The sequence below is a fragment of the Hevea brasiliensis genome, unplaced genomic scaffold (assembly GCF_030052815.1).
Source record: "Hevea brasiliensis isolate MT/VB/25A 57/8 unplaced genomic scaffold, ASM3005281v1 Scaf10, whole genome shotgun sequence".
Taxonomy (NCBI): Eukaryota; Viridiplantae; Streptophyta; class Magnoliopsida; order Malpighiales; family Euphorbiaceae; genus Hevea; species Hevea brasiliensis.
This window is the reverse complement of record NW_026614586.1, coordinates 1010032-1016751: the sequence shown is the minus strand read 5'-3', so window position 1 is coordinate 1016751 and position 6720 is coordinate 1010032.

The following is a 6720-nucleotide window of genomic DNA, read 5'->3' as shown; positions in this document are numbered from 1 at the left end:
GTGTGAAATTGAAGCAGTTGTTGAGAAAATTTTTTAGAAGTGCTTTTTATAGGTATTTGAAGAACTGGTTTCTCAAAATACAGACAGAACTCTGTCAAAATTTTTATAAAATTTGCAGAAAAATAAAATGGGCCAAAATTTCCAACTAGCTTTCCACTTAATTACATGTTTTAAATACTTATTAGAAATGCTCACCACTTATCAAAAATAAGAAAATTATTTAAAAATCCCTTGTAGGGTACTTAATGAGTTATCGGTAGGTGAAGTTTGGTAGTTCATTAGGTATTCTACGGGATCATGTTATGCCTTACAGAGGGGTAAGGTGTGACATTCCAAGTGTAATATCATATATTTTTAATGGACATTTAGGTCAAAAGACAACTCGGGGTGTCAAATGACCACAATGCCTCTGTTCGAGTTGCATTCCCGATTTTTCGGTAACACCGGATTTTGTCCGTTTTTTGATTTCTCACTTTTTTTGTACTAATTAATTAATTTTTCTTTGATATTTCTAATGGCATTTAACTTCAATAGACATTTATTTAAGTTCTAAAAATATTTTCCAGGATTCCTCGCAGTCCAGGGCTAGTCAACGGTCCACACCCCGACTTCCTGGTGTGGTCACCCATCGCTAGGGTTCTCGGCTCGCTTAACTTGGTTACATTTCTTTGCTATTATTTTTCCTTTGTTTTTTTTGTATTTTCTTTTCTTGTATTTCATTATTTTATGTCTCCTCACTCATATCGAAGTGTAGTTCTAGGCATCCTAGCTGTCCGGACAACACTGGTCACTGGAACAGTAGAACGCACTACCGAACTTAGGGGTGTTACATGTAGGTTATGTAGAGACCGACCGAGAGCCCAGTAGACCACAGACTGGGTGAGATCTTCTGCAGCTCTGCATAGTGTCCGTGTCACCTCACCGTCATCAGTGCATTGGTAGGACACTAGGTTTTATTTTGATATTTTGTAATTAACTTTTATTTTCTCATGTGTAATTAAGACTTATGTAATGTATTTTGGTATTAATGTAAATAGTGGAAATTGTGTTTATGAATGGAAAAGTGAATATTCATTTATGACTTTTACATGAATATCATATGAGATGAATGATTGAGAAATGAAAATATTTTTGAAAAATATTGAGATTTTGTTGATGAAATGGAGTTTGGGATTGATTGAAAATTTTGGAAGTGTTTTTCACAGGTTCCAAAGAACTGTTTTCTCCATTTTTAGCTGGTACTCTGCCAGATTTTCTATAAAATTTACGGAACCTCAAATAAATTGATGTTTTCCATAAATGACTTAAATAAATTATACTTCACCGATTGTACTTCACCAATTCCATCAGGCAATGGTTGATTGTAAGTTGAAGAGGATTTCTTTGAAAAGTCCTGAGGGTAATGAGATCACAGTTGTGGGGGGAAAGGACAGATTTCTTGTCCAATGTCATTTCAGCCACAGTTGTAAGAAATTGATGAGAAAAGGCTGTGAAGCCTACCTAGTACATGTGGTGGATACTAGGTAGGATAAGCCAGATCTGTGTGACATACCCACAGTAAGAGACTTCCCAGATGTGTTCACAAAAGAATTGCCTAGATTGCCACCAGCAAGGGAAGTCAAATTTACTATTGAAATACTGTTGGGTACAGCACCAATCTCTATTACTCCTTATAGGATGGCACCCACAGAATCGAAGGAACTGAAAATCTAGTTATAGGAGTTACTGGATAAGGGGTTCATACACCCCAGTGTATCACCATGGGGAGCTCCAGTGCTGTTTGTGAAAAAGAAGGATGGGACTTTGAGGTTGTGCATCGATTGCCGGCAGTTGAATAAAGTGACAGTGAAGAACAAATATCCATTGCCTAGAATGGATGATCTGTTTGATAAGTTGAAGGGAGCAGGAGTATTTTTCAAAATTGATCTCAGATCAGGGTATCATCAATTGAGGGTGAAGGATGCAGATGTGCCAAAAACTACATTTAGGACCCGGTATGGGAATTATGAGTTTCTAGTGATGTCCTTTGGCCTAACAAATGCACCAGCGGCATTCATAGACCTTATGAACTGTATCTTCCATCCATACCTAGATCAGTTCGTAGTGGTCTTTATTGATGATATTTTGGTGTATTTCAATACTAGTGAAGAACATGATGAGCATTTGAGGATTGTTCTGCAAACCCTAAGAGAAAAGAAGATGTATGCTAAGTTGTCCAAGTGTGACTTTTGGTTGAATGAAATTGCATTTCTTGGACACATAGTGTCAGTTGATGGGATTAGAGTGGATCCCAAGAAAATAGAAGCAGTGATGGAATGGAAGCCTCTCAGAAATACAACTAAGGTTAGAAGTTTCTTGGGGCTAGCTGGGTATTACTGAAGATTTGGGAAGGGATTTTCCTTAATAGCTACTCCAATGACCAAGTTATTACACAAGAATGTCAGATTTCACTGGAATGACAAGTGTCATACCAATTTTGAGAAGTTGAAGGCTATGTTGACAGAGGCACCAGTGTTAATACAGCCAGTGTCAGGAAAGGACTTTGTGGTCTACAGTGATGCCTCTCATAATGGGTTAGGGTATGTATTGATGCAAGAGGGGAAAGTGGTCGCTTATGCTTCCAAGCAGCTGAGGCCACATGAACAGAATTACCCTACCCATGATTTAGAACTTGCAGCAATTATCTTCACACTGAAGATATGGAGGCATTACTTGTATGGTGAAAAGTGTTAAATTTACATAGACCACAAAAGCCTAAAATACTTGCCAACCCATAAAGAGCTCAACCTTAGACAGAGGCAATGGATTGAGTTCCTAAAAGACTATGATTGTTTGATTGACTACCATCCTGGGAAGGTAAATGTAGTTGCCGATGCTTTGAGCAGAAAATCCATCATAGCTTTGAGATCATTGAATGCCCGTTTATCCTTGGCTCGAGATGGAGCTATTTTGGCTGAGTTGCAAGTGAGGCCAAACCTGCTACAACAGATTTTAGATGGGCAGAAGGCAGATGAGAAGCTAAAGGCTATTGTGAGTAAAATCTCAGAAGGGAAAGCAACTGACTATGAGGTAAAAGCAGATGGGTGTCTATACTACAAAGAAAGAGGCACATACCAGTGTCTATGCTATGCACCTAGGAAGTACAAAAATGTATCTTGATCTGAAGCTTCAGTATTGGTGGCCTGGTATAAAGAAGGACATAGCTGACTATGTGACTAAAGGCTTGACATGTCAATAAGTCAAGGCAAAACATCAAGTTCGATCGGGTTTGCTACAGCCTATACGTATACCTAAATGGAAATGGGATCGAGTCACCATGGATTTTGTAAGTGGTTTACCTCTCACCCAGAAGAAGCATGATGCAGTATAGGTGATAGTAGATAGATTGACGAAGTCAGCACACTTTCTGCCAGTTAGGACTAACTACTCACTAGAGAAGTTAGCAGAATTGTATATCAATGAGATAGTTAGACTGTATGGAATTCCACTTTCCATCATATTTGATCGAGACCCAAAGTTTACATCGAGATTCTGGAAGAAGTTGAATGAATCCTTGGGTACACAACTCCACTTTAGCACAGCTTTTCATCCTCAAACGAATGGGCAATTAGAAAGAGTAATCCAAGTAAACAATTGAAACCAATTGAACTAACACAAGTATTGAACTAAAATGATAATCATAACATGAAATATATGTCAGGTCCTTAAGGATATGCTGAGGAGTTGTGTCATTGAATTTATGGGAAGTTGGGATAGATACCTCCCACTGGCAGAATTTGCATACAACAATAGCTACTAAGCTAGTATCCAAATGGCTCCGTATGAAACACTGTATGGGAGGAAATGTAGAACTCCGATTGTCTTTGGATCAATTGGGTGAAGATAAAGCGGTAGGGCTGACACAGTGAAAAACAACGAGGAAAAGTAAAGCTAATCAAAGCCAAAATGAAGGTTGCCTCAGACAGACAAAAATCTTATGCCGACCTGAAGAGAAAAGAAATAGAATATGCAGTTGGCGACAAAGTGTTCCTCAAGGTGTTATCGTGGAAGAAGGTACTGAGGTTTGGAAGAAAAGGTAAGTTCAGCCCCAGGTTTATTGGCCCATATGAAGTCATTGAACGTGTGGGTCCAGTGGCCTACAGGCTAGCTTTACCATCAAAGCTGGACAAGATCCACAATGTGTTCCACGTATCTATGCTAAGAAGATACCGTTCAGATCCTTCACATTTCATATCCATGGAAGAAATTTAAGTACAACCGGATTTGACAAATGAAGAAGAACCCTTACAGATCCTGGCTCAGGAAGTGAAAGAGTTGAGGAATAAGCAGATTCTACTGGTGAAAGTGCTTTGGAGGCACCACAACACCGAAGAGACAACTTGGGAAAGTGAAGAGATGATGAGGCAATAATTTCCTCAACTGTTTGCATCAGGTAAATTTCGAGGATGAATTTTAAATTAGAGGGGAAGAGCTGTAACACCCTCACTGTAACAACTCCATGCATTCTACAGTTCCGGTGACCGATGTCGGTCCGGACAATTAGAACGTCCAGAAAAATATTTAAACTAAAGTAAGGAACCATAATTAACTCAAATATTAATAAGAAAAATTTAGGAAAAAATTTAGAAATAAAATACAACCAAGTTAAATGAGCCGGTGCCCTAGCGATGGGTAACCTAGTGGGAAGTTGTAGTTCTCGCAACTAGAAGCCCTAGACCCGAGCGAAAATTCATAAAATAATTTTTGGTACTCCAGAGAAGAGTCATTGAGGGTCCTATGGCATTAGAATGCCAAGAAATTGCTTAGAAAAAATTTTCAGTCAGTACAGACAATTTTAGTCTGTTAAGCCAAACGGAGGGCATTTTGGTCATTTTGCCTTTAGAGGTGATTTTTGGCCGACTTTTCCTGTTAAGTAAATAATTATTATGATATAAAATATGAATAAATATTGCTAAAAATTTAATTGAAAATGAGTAGAGAAGAAAAGAATAGGAAATGAGATAAAAAGGCCCATTTATGACATCATTATGATGTCATTAAGCAAATCCCACCAATCACATTTAACTAACACTTGAATTAACTAATAAAAAGGGATAAGGATATATCAAAATAAAAAAAAAAAGGCAGCAGCCATCTCCTTCAATAAGCCAGCCGAAACCCACCTCCCACACCTAAACCTCCATTAAAACACCCCAAAGCATCATTACCTCACCAAATTTCACTTGAAACCCTAACCTAGCTTCACAAAAAATTAACCTAGCAACTTTAATATCCTCTAGACAGCCAAAAGAGGAAGAAAAAAAGAAGTTTGTGAAGGGAGAAATTCTGCCCCAATAAGGTAAGTTACCAATCTCTTGCTCTTTTTAGTTTAAGTCATGTTTAATGGCATGATATGTGTAGGAAATGTAATAAAATGAAACAAACCATTGTGTGTGTGCACCCTACAAGTTTAGGCAGATAGGGTTGGTTAGGGTTGGTGATTTCGCTTGATAGCAAAGTGTTGAAGAACAGCCCTTAGTGTTAAATGCATAATTGAACTTAGTTGTGTAGATGAAATGCAAGGATTAGGTATGTATGAACATGGAAAAATATGGAAACTTAACAGTATTATGGTTTGCTCATGTAATGGTTCATTAACCTTGTAATAGTCAATTAGTGATCATTTGAATGTGTATAATGAGGAAATGAAGTGAGTTGAGGCTTGGCATTTGTGTATGGGTGAGCTTCCTTGGCTGACCTGCAGGACTGAGCATGAGTCCAGCAGGTTTGAGCAGCTATAAATGGAGTTGTAGAGGTTCAATTTGTGCAAGGCTAATTGGACATGAAAATAGACACATACTGGCACCACTTTGGTGAAGAAACCCTGCCTAGAACACCAAACCAAGTTGGCTTAAAAATTGCCCTAATCTGGGTGACTTGCATTCTGCTTGGGGCAAATGACCAAATGAACAGTATTTATTCATTTGGTCATAACTCAGTGTAGAAAGGTCCAATTGACCTGAAATTTTTTCACCAGAAAGCAGAGACATAGACCTACAACTTTCTTGAGGGACACAAATCCAAATTCTTACCATAACCTAGTCAAATTTCTAACCAAACTTAGGTTACCAAATCTGGCAGAACTAGTTTTGCCCAGAATTTTGGATTTTGTCCAATCTGGCCATAACTTGAGCTACAAAACTCTAAATAGAGTGATTCAAAAAAGAAAATGTAACTGCAAAAAATAAGGAACAACTTTCATCAAGACAATTTTGCCAAATTCCTACTGTACAAATAACCAATGGAACAGTAAATATGAGGCTTGTGATCTGAAAATTTTGAATAACTAACACTAAGCTTAGAAATGGTATTAGCAACCAATACCAATAACTTTAGAATGTAAAATGTGGTATGTTGGGAGTATTAGAACCAATGTACCTATTGTCTATGCAAAAGTCAATATTTTAGCTGACTAATGAAATGAATAGTAACACCTAAACTTAAATTTCAAGAATTGTAAAGTTTAAAAGTGTAACATGCCCTAGTACACCTAGCAAGATTAGTTTGGATAGGTTGGCATGCCAATAGGGTTCATTTAGCAGTACTGCACATGGCATTATGTAATTCTGTGATTTTATGGCTTTTAGCCATTATGACATTGTGTTGATACTTGGCCTTGTGCCTAATGTTATTACAGCTTATTAGCTGTTCTGTTGCACACCGGGAGATGCTTATGTGACC